Source organism: Heptranchias perlo, chromosome 29, assembly GCF_035084215.1.
Source record: "Heptranchias perlo isolate sHepPer1 chromosome 29, sHepPer1.hap1, whole genome shotgun sequence".
Taxonomy (NCBI): domain Eukaryota; kingdom Metazoa; phylum Chordata; class Chondrichthyes; order Hexanchiformes; family Hexanchidae; genus Heptranchias; species Heptranchias perlo.
This window is the reverse complement of record NC_090353.1, coordinates 33,259,199-33,277,941: the sequence shown is the minus strand read 5'-3', so window position 1 is coordinate 33,277,941 and position 18,743 is coordinate 33,259,199. Positions and strand designations below refer to the sequence as shown.

At 40.9% G+C, this 18,743-nt stretch overlaps 1 protein-coding gene across 31 annotated transcripts in view; it reads right to left on the bottom strand.

Annotated features, from left to right (window-relative positions):
- Positions 1-18,743, bottom strand: part of LOC137299590 (guanine nucleotide-binding protein G(I)/G(S)/G(O) subunit gamma-7) — a 250,750-nt gene that overhangs the window by 147,348 nt on the left and 84,659 nt on the right. For 10 of the 31 annotated variants that reach the window (XR_010957935.1, XR_010957942.1, XR_010957943.1 and 7 more), the window contains one exon: positions 4,777-4,853. The exons of the other annotated variants lie outside the window; for them this stretch is intronic. The gene's annotated coding sequence lies outside the window, so the exon portion shown is untranslated. The remainder of the gene's footprint in view (positions 1-4,776; positions 4,854-18,743) is intronic. 31 annotated transcript variants of the gene reach the window in all.

Genomic DNA, 18,743 nt, shown 5'->3' with positions numbered 1-18,743 from the left:
TTCTCTCGAAAGCAGCAACTCTTGCTGGGATATGGCTCCACAGGTGGCAACAGCTCTCCAGTATTCCTCTGCCAACACTCACCATCTAGGCGTGTGCAATTAGATTATGACTGTAGAGGACATCATAGAGTCCAATTGTATCCACACATGCATTTAGTAGCAAGAGTTGGTAGAGACCAATTGGAGCAGAAACCTTGGTCAATTTTCCTTCCCTCACCCGGGGGGCATTAAGGCCAACTGTAGTATCCCTACTACTGCCCTAACTGAGACCAGCTAGCTCTGTACAGACTGGCAGGGTATTAAAACTGTTGACTGAGCATTGTAGCATTATATATCTGTGGCTGGGAAGGGGGAGGGAATGGAAAGTATTCCGCCCCACTTCCCTGACAGTACTTTTCTGCTTTATTCTTCTAGATTGCCATCTATTTCCTATTAATGTTTCTGTGGGAAAAAAGTCTAAATGCAAAGCAAACTTTTTTTTAAAAATGGTGCTATCATACAATGTGTGGTGTTCTCAGAACTCTGTCAGGTTAGCATGTAGTCCCAGAGAGTTATCACTTGGGCTTGAGGCCATGATCCTCTACAAGGTGAGTTCCTCATTCTGGTCATGCTATTGGTATAGGGGAAAGAAGAGGAGTGCAGGTTAGATGATTCTTCACTGGATGAGGGAAAAAATGTCTCTGGATAAACAATCTTACAATGTTCTCTATCACCAATCAGTTCAAGACAGGATGATAAATTCTCAAACTCAGATATGTTACTGTAAGGTACTAAGTGGAGGTCACACAGCCTCCCAAATAGGGAGGGCAGAGGGAAATTAGAGAGTCGTCTCACCCATTACAGCACGCCATAAGCCATTTTTACACAAACTATTTAAGGTTGGATTCTGAGAGACGTGTGTGTGTGTGTGTGTGTGTGTGTGTGTGTGTGTGTTTTCTCGCTCTCTGTGTTTACACTACTAAATCTGGCTCCTTTATCCTGGTTTGTAGGTCGAAGAAAGATTGGTTCTACAGTTCTGTTACTGGAAGAAGGAGATTGGATCTAGAAGTGTAAATGCTGGGAATTGACTCACTGACTCTGATCTCTTGGATCCAACCTAAACAAGTGTCATATAAAAGTGGCTTTACAGTGGCCAGTTTACATGCCATTGGCATAGATCTAGAAGCAAGTCATTCATTTGCCTTGTCAGCAATTTGTGCATAGACTGGGGAGAACAGTGGAATTTTACCCTTAAAATAAAAACAGATGATTTTCGAAGCTTAGTGCCACGGCTACATTGTGTTTAGCTTCAACCGGAACGAAACTCAGCCTTAATCTGATCACTAAATTTATGCACTTTGAATCTGTGCTTGTGTAAACCAGACCTGCTGCAGGATTGCTTTCCACACCAGCATTGATCTGATATATGCCAGTGCAACTTGGCAGTGAAATTAATAGTGAAATGCCCTTACCGACTACTCCCATACAATGTGTTGAATCCTCCAACCCATCGGTCCCAATTTGCCCCATACAAATTAAATATATTAAATGTTGATAACTGCACAAAGTCTCTGGCCTCGATATTAGCAGGGAGGCGGGGCGATTGGGCACGTGGTAAACCCGCATGAACCAAGCTTACCGTTTCCGACACAATCGCACATTGATTGATAGTGATTAACGTCCTCTCCAGGTTTCGCGCCTGGCAGCTAGCCTGAATGACAGGCTGGCTGCCATCAGGAGCTGCAATGCGAAGGAAGGGGGTGGGGGGGGGGGGGGAGCGGGAAAGTCATCCGGCGCTGGACTGGAAGACTGGAGGGAGGTAGATCAGTGGTGGGGGGGGTGGGGAGGACGGACATCGGGAGGATGAAGAGGGGGACATCAAAGCGGGAGACATTGGACATCGGAGCAGGTTTCAATAGGTAGGTGCATTTCGTGTTTTCACTTCATTGCATGTTTTTAAATTTAATTTATTTTGTTTCTTGTTCCCTTCCAGGTGTGAATCAGAAGCGGTGGGCAAGCCGCCCTGGTAAGTTAAAAATCTTTGTAATCCCTTCATCTGTCACAGATAAAGTGCCTTACGTACCGAGGTACATTTAGCTTTTTAAACTGTCAGCCCGCCAGCTTTAATTGCCGGCGGGACTTCCGGTTTTGGGTCGCCCGCGCACACACAGATGGGTCCCTGGAAAACTTGGAAACTGCGATTTTCGGAGCTCCCCCGCCTCCATGCACCCGCATTTGCCTCCTAAAATCACCCCCTCTATCTAACTGTAACACATGATCTGAATTTCTTGATTTGGTTACTCTCTAATCCTCCTCGTTTCTTCCCTGCTGTCCCAAAAATAGTGTCTCTTATTGGGGTACCGTTTCATAGACACCATCTAACCTCTGGAATCTCATTCAAATGGCCATTCTTCAAATGTAAGCATCAGCAGGCTATTTGACCACAGGGCATCACACTTTCTAACAGGGGTCAGTGGATAGTGATCAGGGACAGGGACCCTGGAAGATTTTTCTCTGCTTGGCCCAGGGGCATTGAGGCCAATAGTACCAGTCCAACTGCTGAGGTCAGCTAACTCAATACAGAACAGATATCGAATCTGGGACCTTGGGGTCTGTATGGCTTAATACTGCCCAGGTGGTGCCTTTACCCACTAGGAAATACAGCTGTCAGCAAAAGGCATATTTAACACAACTATTATACTTTTGCCTCGACAGAGACAACATTATTGTACAGAATAAGCACATCCTCTCTGCAACACATCCAACATTTCAAAGCATTCAGGTTTCATGTTGCACTGTTTTGCTTCTCATTAAGAAATGGATATTCATTTTACCTGGAATTTTGTTGGGACTTATAACCAATCCCACCATCTATCTACGAATCCAACAAATGGGCATGTTATTAAAATAGTCAAAGTACCTGGAGGGCAAAAAAGATGACTATGGAATGAAAATAAACCTCATCACAGCATACTGAAAATCTCTCTCAGGCACGCAATTGTCTTTCAGTCCACATTCCAGCTTTCACCTCCATGAGGTTTCTGCGACTATTAGTTACCAACTTTTATGAGTCACTTTCAGCCAGCTTTAAAGCCTATGGGAGCATAGGATTCTTTGCAGTAGGTGGAACATTGTAATCAATTACAATGTACATGATTAACTCTGAATAACACTATGTGACACAGAATTTATAATTTAGTTCTTCTTCCCTTGATTTTTCCTAAGCTTGTCTCCTCCTGGAAAGGAAGACTGGGAGGGTGGGTAAGCGTGTCGTAGACATTTGCAATTTTTTTTTGTTTTACTTTCATCCTGAAGACACAAACTTCGAGCTGGGATACTGGGGTACATTTGGGGCCATGGAACAAGAGCAGTGCAAGTGCTTGGAAACTGGAAAATCTTGTTAAAAATAACAATGGATGGATCTGGTCACATTGCAACTGAGCATAATTTTCTGGCAGGTGTTTGAGATGCCTACCAAAAAAACAGCCATAGCTTATTTAATTATAATGCATTTCAATGAAGTTTAACATGACTTTCCATCTGCTTAGGGGAGGGTTGAGATGGGTCCTCCCTTTGCCCATCTGAGACTTCCTGGTCTTTTTGTTTTACAGCACATTTTTAATACAAGGCTTTATTAAATTTTGTAGAGATTTTCATGAACTATTATTTTAAAGTTCTCTTAACAGTACATAATGTTTATGTTAAATCTAAAGTGGACAAATATTGTCTATTTATTCAACTGCAACAGGCTTTCTGGTGAAGTATTTACAAGACATCAGCAGAACAGAAAAAGCAGAAAAAAGGACTTCAACAAGATACTTTTACAAAGTGCATCACCTTAAGAGTTCTGAACAGGAATGTTCACCTCTGCACTCTTTATATATGAATGTCTTGCGCATTTGCTTCCGTCCACTATCTTCTGGAAAACAGAACCTCGTTGTGGGGGCAACAAAAAATCCCATCCCCTTTAATGGCATGCAGCAGCCCTTCAACAACTGTGGCCTCAGTAGATTTCCCCCCCGACCAATCACAATCCTGCATTTGGACCAAGAGGCTGTTACAATTATTGAAAGGGCTGACCTGAAGATCTAGCCAAGCCAGTCCTTCCCATCAGCACCAGTTTTTACAAGGATCACAAAATCAGGGCTTATGAGCGCAAGTGCTGGAGTGTAACTTTAAGTCAAAAGATAAAAGTGCTACCAATCGAGCCATGTATTCATGTATTCAACTATGGAAGACTTTACAGCTGTGTCCTATCTTACCCTTACCCGCTGCTCCCAATACATGCACACTTTCTAACAGATAAGGATTAGGAGCACTGGTCAAATAACCACCCCCGCCCCCCACCGCAACTATCCGAGCTCAGATCAGCTAACTCGGGATCCGGCCTGAAATTTTCTGCTCAGTCCCCACAGTATGTATTACATTTACCACTGGAATCATTAGAGTGCTGCATGCCTTTAACCCAATTTATTCCACTTGCCTGAACCCAGGGCTCACTTTGAAATTTGTGTGTCACACAGAAGGTGGAGAGCTGGACAAGTTTACACCTTAAATGTCACAGGTAGGTTTCCCAACTGGTTTAGATGTACACATATTATTCAGACTTCCCAAACTATGTCCTCTTGGTCCAGCATGGAGGCCACTCTCAGACAACTGCAGACACAGAGAAATACACCTTTTGGAAATCTAGCATGTACATGGAGATGGCTCAGTAGGTATATGCACTGCCCAATGTTGCATGAGCTCTACATATTGAGAAAAGCCCAGCTTTGGTCTTACTCTGGGTTGAGTTACCTGATCTCAGCAGAGGCAGTTGCAGGAGTGCTATATTAGGCCGCTGTTCCTAGTCAAAGTTCCTGTGTCAAATGACCCTGGTTAGAAAATACACATGTGGAAAATCAGGTGAGGATGTTATCAAACCTAGATTAGATGTACCCATCGTCAAATATTCCACCATCAAATTATTTAGGCTCACACAGGAAGAATGGCCACTTGGGCAAAATAGCATAGGACTGCTGGTGGCTGGGGCACTGCACCTCAGCAACAGTCACCTTCTTCGGAAAAGAGCAGGTTCACATTTACTGTATTTTAGCAACACGTGCAACATGGTATGCAAGTGTAAGCAGGTGAATGTGGTTTTGTTCATTCAGAAGGTTGTGGGTTCAAGCCCCACTCCAGAGACTTGAGCACATAATCTGGGCTGACACTTCAGAGGAGATGCTAAACAGAGGACCCCGTCTGCTCTCTCAATTGGACCTAAAAGATCTCATAGCACTATTCAAATAATGGCAGGGGAGTTGTCCTGGTGTCAGGGCCAACATTTAGCCCTCAACAAACATCACTAAAACAGATTATCTGGTCATTCATCTCATTATTGTTTGTGGGACTTCGCTGTTTGCAAATTTGCTGCCACATTTCCCTACATTACAACAGAGGCTACACTTCAAAAGTACATCATTTGCTGTGAAGCACTTCGGGACATCCTGAGGTGAAAAGTGCTATTAAAATACAACTTTTTTCTTTGTGCTGTGATACTGAAAATGCTACTGCATCCCCCAAAAGGCTTTAATGATTTTATTTTAAATCCTGTTTCCACCCAGTTCTGAATAACTTCAGGGCTGTACTGGAAATGGCTGCATTATTGTTGGGGTGTGGCAACACTCATCGATACTCTATTCATTCCTGTTACAGGATTCAGAGAATGCTTTGCATACTTTAATACTGTTTACATTCTAAGTACACCAATACTCTATTCATTCTTGCATTCCATTGTGACATTCTTAACATCTATTTAGTAGTACTTTATAACTGGAAAAAGAAATTAAATCTGCATCAAAGGGTTTACACTTGCATTTTCATGCCATTATCTAATTTAAAGCTTAATTTTTTGATGTTTTGCCATATACTACATTTTTATGCAACTTATGACAATACAGTAAGGTTCAAAAAAACCCGAGAGCAGAAAAGCTGAGCAACTGCTTTGCAAGTACTCTTCAGAGTTGAAATGCACAGAGCACAGCTGTAACTATTAACACAAATAGTATTTCTGCATCAAATTAAATTAAAATATTTAGCTTATTCAAAGAATTCAAAATACTAAAATTATTACACTTGTTCTCCAATTTTTTCTCTACATCTCTTCAAAGTCATCCACATTCCAATGTAAGAATGCAAGCTGGAGACCTGCTGCTAGTCCTCCTCCAAAGCCACTCTATAAAGACTTCCTTGTTCCTGTGAGGAAACACCTGACCATTGCTCTGTGCCTCCATGGATGGCACAAGTGGGATGCTAAATATCCAGGGTGGGGGGGGGGTGGGAAACTGCAAGGACAATACTAGAATTCTGTGTACCAATGCTCTGCACCACAATTCACAAAAATGTTCCATAAAGCTTCCCTGATAGTTTAGTAGGTAAATGGACGGTGTGGGCTTAAAAGGGCTAAATTATGAGGTTTAGAAGTTTCCCTTAAGTTTAGAAGATTGAGGGGTAATCTAATGGCAGAGTTTAAAATGATAAAATGATCCGATAAAATAGAGTAGATACAGAGAAGCTGTGGTGGAATCCAGAACAAGGGGGCATAAGCTTAAAATTAGAGCTGGATAATTCAGAAAGCACTTTTTCACATAAATGATAATGGAAATTTGGAATTTTCTCCCCCAAAAGGCTGTGGATGCTGGGTCGATTCAAATTTTCAAGACTGAGATCAACAGATTTTTTATTAGGTAAGTGTATCAAGGGATATGGAGCTGAGGTACAGATCAGACATGATCTAATTGAATGGCGGAACAGGCTCGAGGGTCTGAATAGTCTAATCCTTTTCCTACGTTCCTATACTGAAACTTAAAGATCAGACAGGTCCAATTTTTGATCACAAATCTGTGCTTGGTTGGCTGTCAGCCAGGGCAGCAGTTGGGACTGCAATTGGACTCAGCACTCGAGAGACATACAGGAAAAATTAGACAGTATTCCCACTCTTGATCACTATCCAGTGGCACCTGCTGAAAAATTTGCGTGTTGTTGTTGTTAGGTGAGAATAGGATCAAACTCAGCAGTGATGACACACACAGTTCAATAGCCAACCAACATTTTCTACATGATTAATAGCTGTTTGGGAGAGGTGCCTAGCTGCTGGCATCAGCAAGAGTCAGTTCCTTCAGTAGGTGGTGAGTAAATGAAAAGAAAATTGGCAATAAAAACAAAAAAAAACTGAAGAGGTCAGTGGAAATATTGTGATTGTAACCAAGAATAGTATAAATGAGGTGCTCAAACTCTAGGGAGGAAAATTTGATTTAAAAAAGCCTCCTGCAAGCAGAAACTCACAAACAAAAATCACATACAGCAGAGGGTATTATTCATCCCGGGTATTCTTGAAGGCCTTAATCCCTTGAACACAATCTCTCTTTTTTCCACATTCACCATGGGAGAAATGATTTCATTTGATCAGTAAGCAATTACATGCCCAGAAAATGTTGGCAAGAGCCACGGAGAGAAACCACTGCAGACACTTGGGAGTTATAATGGCCTCTACTTCCTTTCTTTTGTACTTGTTGCAGGACAAAGAACTGGTTCCATTTTTAGCTTCATCCGAGTCACTGAATAGCTGAATAAGCTATTCAACTCAGCAACCACAGCAGTTTGAGCTGAATTTTATAGGAATGAGACAAGGATGAGAACATTGGTCACTCTGATTCTTTGTGCATATATCTATATTTGGTGAATAACTAAGAGTATTTGCATTCATCTCAGGAGAAAATAGTTTACTTACTGTTCAACAGTTGACACTGAACCATTGAATGTGAAAAACATGTTTTTTTTGTGTTGTTGACAGCATGTAAAAATTAGTGACTAATTCACTGAAGAGACAGAATCATAATCCTGATTGCAAGGGTACATAAAAAGTGGAACTAAAAATAGATTCCATAACTCACCACATCAGTGGCAGCTTACAAAGGCCAACCATTAACAGCTTAAGAGCCATTTTGAGTATTCGGCAACTGTATGTTTTCTCTTGCATAACTTCAAAAGAGATCTCGTTTACAGTACTGATTATTGTACAGCAGAATTAAAGGACAGTATAAAACCATAGGATATTGCCGAATTCACAAAGTAAAGTAAAACAATTATAAACCAGAGTTTGGCGGTTCAGCAGTATAGTGCAGTAGAACCTGGGTTTGCACCTGCGATTCTTTGCACAGTTTCCAATGAGGCCTGGCCAATGTAGGGACTTCATGGTAGGGAGTATTTGATCACCCATGACAATTCTCAGGCAAAAATAAAAAAAGCTGCATCTCTCTTTCTGCGATTGTCTCTTTCCTCATCTCCCACTCTCTAATTCTTTGTCTCATTCTATTTTTATTTTTAGCTCCGTCTCCCTTATTCTCGCTCCACATCTCACACTTTCTCTAGTTCTCTTTGTATGTCTGACTCCTGTCTCTCTCCCTTTATGTCTCCTTCCCCGGCAACCCCTCTTCTGTATATTTCTAATTCTCTTTGAATGCCTCAAGGAGCAAGAAAGCCAAGGACTTAGAACAGACTGATAGTCTAGCCAGAATTATTGGGACGATCCTGGTAACCACGTGGCTAACACTATGTTAATAGACAAATGATCAACACAAACGAAATTTGCTAAAGTAATACATCACATGACTGCCACAAGCTAAAAATGTTATATACTACTAAAACGGAACAATACAACCCATCACTGTATTTACTTACCACAATAGCGGTCTTTTTTGAGCTATTTGGTCAGTTTGTGTACAATGCTGATTGGTAGTTTTTTCTTACCCGGTTAATGAATAAAAATGGTATTGAGCAAATTAGCATAGTTCACAAATAGGGTTTGTGATTAGGTAGCTTTTCATTAATATGATATTTGAGTCCTATGAACACTTGTGGTGTACCAAAAATTTGAAGTATAGATTTAAAGTGTGCCAGACTCTTGGTGTGAGACATGTTATGGACACACGTGACATGCAAAACTTAATATAAAATCAAGAGATATAAAAAGCCCATGAATCAATGGATATTACACAATAATAAATTGTATTATAAATGCTGAATAGAATAATGATTGTGTTATAAATGCAAACCGGAGATATGGAGCAGAGGCCATGGAGCAAAGCATAGGTCGGACTGACGCTCGGAGTGGAGCAGATGTCAGTCCCATGACCAGGAAACAGAGTGGAGGCCAAGCCTTGGAAGCAAAGCAGAGGCTGCGCTTAGACCTAGGGAGAATAGTAAAGGCCAGGCCTGAACGTGGGATATGGTGCAGAAATAGATCCAGGTCCAGGATGGAGAAATCCATTGCTGAGGTTGAGAAATCAGGGAAGAGTAGGCAGGTAGTGCAAGAGGCTGGGAGGAGTGAGACTCGGAACCTGAAAATCCTAAAAGGGAAAACAGTTAGCCCCGGGGCTGGTGAGGTGGATGCAGAAGCAACACCTAGGGTTTGAGCGTGCTCAGGATCTTTTGGCATGTTATTTTCCTTGCACAGATATTATGTTGTAAATTTTATTTCAAGGCTTATATAATGCGGGTGGGCAAGGAACTGTTAATTCATTTTCCTGTAATGTAATTATTTTTAGTTGCAATGTGAATGGGAAGATGTTTTTTGCTACACAGTGCAATGGGGAGAAAGGATTTGCACAATTTGACTGCTGAATAATAAATAGATGAGAAAAGGAAAATTGACAAAGAATGAAACAATTTGCATTTCTACAGTGCCTTTCAGATCCTCAGGATACCCCAAAGTGCTTCACAACCAATGAATTACCAATTAAGTGTGGTTACCATCATGTAGGCAAATCTAACTGCCAATTTTCACATAGCAAAAGGCCACAAACAGCACATAGATAAATGACCAGTTAATCTGGTGTTGGTTGAGAGATGAATGTTTGCCAGGACACTGGGAAACTCCCTGCTCTTCAAAAAAGTGCCATGGGATCATATGCATACACCTGAATGGGCAAATGGGGCCTCAGTTTAAAATCTCATCCAACAAGGCAGTACTCTCTCAGAACTGCACTGAAGTATCAGATTATGTGCTCAAGTCCTTAAGTGAGGTTTGAACTTACAAATTTCTGACCCAAAAGTTAAAATGCTGCCACTGAGCCAAGCTGATAGACAAGAAACAATGGTCATGATGTAGACTTTACAAGCATGAAGATGCTTTCATTATTTTATAAGGAACAAAGAATGTGCACTAAAGTATGTCAAACCACAACAATTCTTTGCTGCACTCAAGAATGGTACCTTCAGTCAGCTACACAATAGAAAATCATCCAATTATATATTTGCATGTTAACAGTTAAAAGAATTAGTTAAGAGTTAGGATTTATTTGAACCCTTCGACATGAAGGGATGATCTAACTATACTTGCAGTCCCAAGCAACCTTTAAAATGCTGTAATATACAAATGCCATTGCATCAGTGTTGCCAGGTTCTACTTTGGTCTGTTGCAAAGAAATGCCTGGAATTTTCTCTTATGTTGGTCAACAATTTACCAGCATTCCCCAAAATACCACAGAGCTAAAACCCCAAGTTTAAAAATGTGTTGCTTAAAACGTTTGTGCATAAATGTTACTGAATACAAAAATAGATAAAGAATCTCCCCACCCCACCAATACAGCGATGACCTGAAAATCACAGTCAATGTGTGACTGACGTCGCCAGGCAGAGGGCAACAGCTGCTGCTATACAATGAATCTCACTGCACCATTTAAAGTGTGAGTGAATAGCAATTACATCATTCCGAATGCCACAAGAATGTCAGCACAAAGCTTTTGAAAATTCTTCCTGTTATCCCACACAGAGGCAGCATTCCCATGTACGGCTGCTAGGCAAACATTACATTAGAGCCAAATAGTGAGAGATAGGATGCTGGCTCCTGCATAGTTACAATATTAGACTAGGAGATCCAAAAGTATGCAATGCATGCTTGATAAGGAAAATTTATACAAAGTCTGCTGTTGCAATCGAGGCACAGCATCGAAACTCAGAACATCACATTCTACAAGATGTCTGATTTACACTTACTATAAATTTGTTTTTGAGCATCAGCAAATGTTAATGCTCCCATGCACATTTTGATTTCCTATGCACAAGTAAAGGACTTTTATGGGCAATTATGCATATGGACATCAAATGAGAACAGGATCAGGTACAGCTGTGATTCCCCTCCCTCTCTCCAATCTCACCATGTGAGCTCACAAAGAATGGCCACTTGGATAAGGTATCGGAGGGTAGCTAGAACCATACTGTGGAACCACACTGTAGCATGGGTCAGTGGTTCCAGCAATAGAGTGAAGAAAATTAAAGGAAAACAAAGTGAAGGGAAAAGAAACTTTTTAAAATAAAACACTAATGCTGGGTAAATTCCAAAATTGTGAATTCACACCCCAAGAGAATTTAAGTAGAAACAATGAAAATAAATAGAAACATATAAAATGTCCCCAAGATTCAGTGGAAAGATGTGTAGCATCATTATAACAAACTGAAACTGAATTTTATTTTTCACAGAGATCAGAAAATGAGAACAAGTACTGGGAATTTTTCTGTTCTGTGTCAGTCATTCCAGTTTTGGTATCACAGATAAAAACCTTTTTAAGCATAAAATCTTATTGAAGGAGAAACACTGGCTTAGAAATTGGATTGTGCCCAAATCAGGACATGATCCATATGCAGTACATGCTGCACGTGCCCGTGCCCAATTGGCTGGTGACAGGACCACAGCAAGTTGGTCCGCCAGCCTCATTAGTATAGTACCAGCAAGCTGCGTGTGCCAGTTCTGGCCCTAGAGGCAGATTGGTGGTCGCATGGGGGGGTAGCAAGATTGGCTGGCTGAGATACCGGCCGAGGGCCTACGTTGTGACCGTGGGGAGTGGGAGGCAATTCGGAGAGGAGCCGACAGTTTTAATGTGGAGTCAGGAGAAGCACCCTTGCTCTTGCTGGCTCCACATAAAGGTGAGTATTTTGTTCAGGATGAATCAATTTCCCATTTAGGTCGGGCCGGTTTCCGATGCTGTTGGGGCACGGGAGCACCGTAGATTGGCCCCATAAATTGGACTTCTTTGCATCCGTTTTCTGTCTGGAAAATGGGCACGAGGTTCAATTTCACCCCTATTGCCTTGCAAGAAAACAACTCTCCTAAGCTATAGTAAAGTACTCTTTTATGGTTTATAATTTATATACATTAGTGATTAAATGGATGGCACAGTGGATTAGGACGCTATGCTATTACCTTTGGGAGGTGAGCTTTAATCTAGCCTAGACTTTCAGAATAAAATTATCTTCCCTCTGCTAGCTATAAGGGTCCTATGTGAAATGAGCTTGGCTAATTCTTAGTGGTTCTGAATCCATAGCACAAAACAGCTGGTAATTTTGCATCAAACTGCAGTCTTGCTCATGGAAAACACAAATGGCATTCATATTCAAACAGGGCCGCTCTTCAGAAATTAGTTTTAGGGCATATGTTAGTGTAGAGATGGGGATTTTAATGGATCACACCTCAAAATGTTGGTGACTTCCACCAGATATCAATGGGAAAATGTTCCATTTCAAGCACTATCGATCTCCTTGAATGTAAATCTCAGCCAACGAATGCAGCAGTTACCACAGTAAAGACCACACTACATAAAGGAACAGCATGTATCTCAGAGAGTAGCTTATCTTTATCTTTTGGTTGCTGTTCAACCTGTACATTTCAGGTATCTTCTGCTCCTACTCATAAGCAAAACCTGCAAACTTCTTCCAAATTACTACAACAGTGATCTATTCAACCTCAGAGCGAGTAGTGATCACATAATATAAAAACAATTTGAAACTTTTCCACTGTCCAACACTGCTGGCACATCCCACCAGTATTAGTTAAAGCACTGAACAAGTCAAACAAACATTCTCACAGTTAGGAGTACTACAGTGACATCCACCTTTCCACCCAGAAAAGGCTGACTGCAAAAAATAATTAAATTTGTGGTAGGGCTTTTAGATTTTGTGTTCTACGGTCAGTATTGTTCAACTAAGCTTCACCACCTCAATGAAATTCTGCCTATCCTTGCAGCTTTCAAATTCAAAACCTCAGCTACTCCGTAACATCCGCCCCACCTCAGCTCATCTGCTGCAGAAACTCTCATCCATGTCTTTGTTACCTCTAGACCCGACTATTCCAATGCTCTCCTGGCAGACCTCCCACCTTGCACCCTCCGTAAACTTGAGCTCATCCAAAGCTCTGCTGCCTGTATCTTAACTCGCATCATCCCGCTCATCCATCTTCGCTGACCTACATTGGCGCCTGGTACAGCAATGCCTCGATTTTAAAATTCTCATCCTGGTTTACAAATTCCTCCATGGCCTTGCCCTTCCCTCTCTATGTAACCTCCTCCAGCCCTACAGCCCTCCAAGATCTCTGTGGGGCTCCTCCAATTCTTGCCTCTTGCACATCCCCGATTTTCATCACTACACCATCGGCGGCGGTGCCATCAGCTGCCTAGGCCTTATGCTCTGGAATTCCTTCCTAAACCTTTCTGCCTCTCTATCCTCCTTTAAGATGCTCCTTAAAGCCTTCCTCTTTGACCAAACTTTTGGTTATCTGTCCAAATATCTCTTGTGGCTCGTTGTCAAATTTAACATATAGATGAAGCTTCCAGCAGGATTCATGTTTAGGATGGGAACTCTTGCTCATATTTTCCTCCTACCCAAACAGGATTCCCAAGGCCAACTGCTAAACTGGCCGAGATCAACTGACTCAGCACAGACCAGGAATCAAACCAGAGTTCTTCCTGGTCAGTATACCTCAGTACCACATCATCCTATGCATATTTACCCACCGAGCTGATTACACATTATAAATGAGTACAGAGATTACAATTTCCAGTCGTGGAAGAAACACTTGTGATAAGTAACAAATTATTGCACAAAGTACATTGCAACTGTATAGTATACGCAAACTTGGTTTGCAAAGCATACAGTCCTCTTATCAACATTGTATACATATGCTCTGAAGTTGGACAGTATTGGACTTGCCACTGAGTAAGGGCAGGAATAATCTGCATTCACACTCTGCCTCTCAGCTGAAGTGCCATTTCAGACTCAGAGAAACATAATTTTAACACTATCAACATGTGAACTGCTGTCCCTGCTCCCTATAAAGGAAGGCATGTTACTTCATTTTGTCCTGGGCTTCTTTAACTAACGAGTTAATATTTTCTTACCTCAAGATCACTTAACAGGGCCTAAGAGGTGGTGGTGTATAAATTATACTTTTATTTAAAGAATGAAGATGACCCAAAGTCAGCTATTCTTTCTTCTTCATTCCACATTTTCACACAATATAGGACATACCATAGTCATGTAACTTCGGATCCTGAAATAAAATTTCAACACCAGCCAAAAGAACAGTTCTGCCAAAGATATTATTGTCTGCAGTCATCATATCTAATGAGTGTTTAGTGAACATCTTCTAATGAAAGTTACTCCACGTAAAAGTCCCTCCACATAAAAGTCCTCCAAATGTTATTGTTCAGGACTTGAGTAAGAGATGCTCAGCAAGCAGTCATAGAAGGAGTTCAACAATGTTTAATTTCCCCTTTGGCTCCCTAATGGCAAGATGGTAGTGTGCACTCAGATATCGAAGATCGAAGTCCAAGATCAGGCAGTGCCTCTCTAGCACTACCTGCAATAGAATCCCATTTCTTTCAATTTCTTTTGATACCAAAAAGTTCCTTATAACACCATTGTGGGAGCACCATCATTAAAGGAACTGCAGCAGTTCAATGAGAAGGTCCACCATCTTCACAGGGCAACTAGAAATGGGCAATAAGTGTTGTCTTTCCAGCATCGCCCACATCTTGAGAATAAAAAAAGAATCAGATGACAACAGTGCTGCACTGGTGGGCCGCAAAAGGAGTCTGACCTGACTATGCACAAACTCTATTGCAGTCCTATGGAGTGAAGTGGACAGCCTTCTGATATTTTCTATAATCAATTAGTCCAAATTTGCTGTAAAACATCAATGACAACTATCCATCTAGGAAAGCCATTATAGGATTGAACTTTTTCCTGTCTTCCGACTGTAGACCAAGTGTAAATGTAGGTGATAGACTGTTTTGGAGGGTATATAATGCCAATGGGGACCACTGCCTCAGTGGGTATTGCGAAGGTTGTTAGGTGTTCAGTCTTGCAATCACCCATTATGTGGGAGACTTTCATGTGATGCTTGATACACAATGCTGTAGAGGTCTCCATGGTGGCACCTGCTGTTGAGTTCTTGGTGAATTGTGGTGCTGGTAGGTCTTGAGTGGTTATTAATGTCAATGGAGCAGTGATGTCATGTAGTACTGGTCTGAGACTGGTTCTGGATAGTGTCAGCTTGGGACTAGTGCCAGGAAGTGTCATCTTAAGGCAGTTGATGGTTCTCGATCAGTACCAGTTTGGTTCCCTTACCCAATCTCTTTAGTGGACACTCATTACCCACGCTCAGGAGATATTTGTGGTACCCTGTGCCGATGAGGATTCAGTGGCAGGCAAATTCAGATGAGAGCCTCCAGCTCTTTATTTGGAGTATTCAATTTTTTTTTGCATTTTATATCCTTCATCCTCCTTATGCAAGCTAAGCACAGCTTCTCTGTGTTTATAGTTTACAGAATCTGAGGTAGATGCTGAAATTATTGGAATACCAGAATGTACTTTATATGTACACCTGGTACTGTGAATGGGCTATTAGAATTTGTACAATGCTTGAAACCTTTCACAAATTGATTAGAGATCATTGTCCATTTGCTTCCCTTATTTCTTTTTTTGAAGCCCAACCTGAACAGGATTTTATTAGAAAAGCAATGATCTACTTAGGGGAGAAAGTAAAGGGTGCAGGAACAAGTCTAACTAACAAGGCATGCTGTGAGATGCCCTGCTCCAGCAAACTCTAGGCCATTGTTACAAATGCAAGACCTGAAATATTATTAATGGAAGCATTTTTAAATTGCAGTCATTTAAATTAATTACTTGACATGTTCTGAGTCCATAAGGATAAATGAAGTAGTTCAGATTAGAAATTAATAGTTTTGTATGATTTTATTATAGGAATCCTATTTCTGTTTCATATTATTCTACATATGTCTTCAGTTCCTTTGCACAGCAGATAGGGTAGTTAGGTCAAAGAAGTGAAGAGGTTAACAATATTAGGAAAAATTATCAATGCTGGAGTTGGGAAAAAAATGAATTGGTGCACAGTGCATACTTGCTTTATAAGAAATGGGATGTCATGTCAGCACCAGAACAAATGGCAAATATGTTTTTTGTATGTCAACGATACGTTCTCTGGAAACAAATCAGAAAAAGGGTCAGGTGCCTACAAGGTGCTGATAATGTGGAATGAAAAAGAATGCAAGCCACTTCACAGAAATTCAAGTGATTGTAAACAGGAGCGTTCAACAGACACTCGATTCAGTGTGACTCACTAAATCCTTTGTTTCCTGATCATTGTACAATTGACTAGAGATTTCTGCATAATAAATAGCTCACTGGGTATTCTGAGTTTAGTGCAGTGTGACAACCCTGGCATACTTTCAACTTTATTTCCTAGGTATGATGCAATGGGAATGAAAGAGACCAGTTACAGTAAATGCAGGAAAAATTTACCATATCTTCTGTGCAAAGGAACTGAAGACATATGTAGAATAATATGAAACAGAAATAGGTTTCCTATAATGATAAAATCATACAAAACTATTAATTTCTAATCTGAACTACTGCATTTATCCTTATGGACTCAGAACATGTCAAGTAATTGTTAATTTAAATGACTGCAATTTAAAAATGCTTCCATTAATAATATTTCAGGTCTTGCATTTGTAACAATGGCCCAGAGTCTGCTGGAGCAGGGCATCTCACAGCATGCCTTGTTAGTTAGACTTGTTCCTGCACCCTTCAGCTCAAAAATGTTTTGCCCACAAAATTGCTGGAAGCGCAAGCTGATAACGGCACACAGTGAGGACAACAGAGCATCTGGGACCTTGGTGAGCAATGGGACAAACAGGGTATTTTCCTTAACCAATGACATTAAAGGATTGAGAAATAAACAGAAGAAGGGCCAAGAAGGAAGGTGAATTAGAGTGAGTGAATTCAATGTCAAATCAGGTACAGAGAGAGAGAAATAAAGAGAGGGAAAGAAAGATTGGCTAGAGAGAGAGAAAAAGAGACAAAGGAAATGAAAGAAAAATTAAAATTTGATATTTTAAAAATCACCAACAATTCACAACCTGAAGGAATGAGACTCCACACTTAATTGTTCACTTTCTTCTGTGAGGTTGATTGGCAGCCATTGACAATTATCACATTGTTAAAAGGGCACTTACACTTAATTATTAGACTTAACTTTCTGTGGCGAGTTTAATGGGCAGTTAATGTACAAATGCAGCAATTTCATGAGAATCACAGGGAGGTTGAGCGAGATGCCGTTTTCGCGAAGCTAATAACGGAGCGACTTAAATCGGCCAGCAACTTGTGGCGATTCGCAATTCACTGGGTATCTCTTCCTCGACACGTTGGTGGCCGATTTGCACATTAATAACACAGTGCATCGTTCACACGCCATTATTTTTTGAACAAATTCTGTGCCTATAAGTAATTTTGAGAAAGTGATTAGCATCAAGTGTTGAGAGAGTCCTCTCAGTATTGCTGTGAAATTCATTGCACTGGTATCTGATCTCATCAATCCATATTCTTCAAAGGGCAGTCTTTGTTGCCAGAGCGGCAGAAGAGTTGCATAACTGTGCACAATCTTTCCACGACTTTACAAACAACTATATTTGTATGTAAATTATGCATTTGGTAAATTAAAAAGGATTTTCTCTCCGCCTTTACAGTTTTCTGTTTGCCACTCTACCCTGACTATGATTTCCGCTGAGATATGATGCCAGGGCAGCTGTGTCCCTCCAGTATTTAAGTGACCACTTTTTACATATAAACTTAGACTGTGGGATACAGAAAACCAAACCCAACTCTGCTCTGCTCTCACCCAACATTAACACATGCATACATCCAGTAAGAGTTAATACATACTGATCAGAAATACAAACCCTGGCTGATTTTATTTCTCCCTAGCCCCAGCATGCTGAGGTCAATTCCAAATGCCACCAGGGCTGAGATCAGCAAATTCACTACAGGCAAGAGATTGAATCTGGAACCACCCAACTTGGCTACTCACTACAAAAACTGAGCCATCAGGGAAACTTGCTGCCTATGCTCATTTAATTCCTTTCCATTTATGTTAGCTTTTCAGATCCCTTCCATGCTCTACACCATTGTTAATACAAGAAAGGCAGACAAACTGCTTCTTGGTGTCTTCCAATGCCACTAAGAGTTTAAGAACGAACAATGTTGACAGTCCTCAAATTTCTTGACTTCAGTTGTGAAGGAATTCCTCACTTCAGCTTGGCACCTCACAAACAGCTCAGCTGAGATTGAGCATAGTACAATTGAAATCATGGGCATTAATACCCATCTTACCACCCTGCAATCTCACAGCCGATGTATATTATTACTGAATTACTGAATAATTTTAGTAAATAACGATTACATTTCCCACAATGTCACTCATGGGTTGAAGATGCAGCTGGATTGTGGGCCTGGTGGGAATGGTAGTGGAGGAGGCACAGAGAAAGTTTTTATAAAAAGCTGAAGTTGGCAGCAGCAACATGGGATTGGTCCCTAACTATGAACAATTCCCTACATTACAACAGTGACTACAAAAGTAGTTCATTGCCTGTAAA